This window comes from Eimeria mitis, genomic scaffold (genome assembly GCF_000499745.2).
Source record: "Eimeria mitis Houghton genomic scaffold, Emh_scaff4264, whole genome shotgun sequence".
Taxonomy (NCBI): domain Eukaryota; phylum Apicomplexa; class Conoidasida; order Eucoccidiorida; family Eimeriidae; genus Eimeria; species Eimeria mitis.
The window spans coordinates 3,716-3,982 of record NW_013572585.1 but is presented as its reverse complement, the minus strand read 5'-3'; the positions used below and the strand labels follow the sequence as shown (position 1 = coordinate 3,982).

At 53.2% G+C, this 267-nt stretch overlaps 1 protein-coding gene across 1 annotated transcript in view; it reads right to left on the bottom strand.

The window, feature by feature from the left end:
* Positions 1–267, bottom strand: part of EMH_0073820 (uncharacterized protein) — a gene marked incomplete at both ends in the record, with an annotated part of 3,063 nt that overhangs the window by 1,052 nt on the left and 1,744 nt on the right. The window lies entirely within an intron of this gene.

Genomic DNA, 267 nt, shown 5'->3' with positions numbered 1-267 from the left:
ATATATATATATATATATATATATATATATATATATATATATATATATATATATATATATATGCATACCAGCTGGGCAGAGTCCACCAACAGTCTTGGAGGGGCAGACATGTGTGGGGCCCGAGGGGCTGTCTGAGAGGGCCGTGTTGCCGCAGAAGCTGCCAGCAGCACAGGGGCCCTGGGGGGCGGTCAAGAGGGAGCGGCCGCAGTACATGCCGGGGGGACAGGGTCTAGCGAAGCGGGCGGTGGTGGGGCAGTAGCTGCCGGC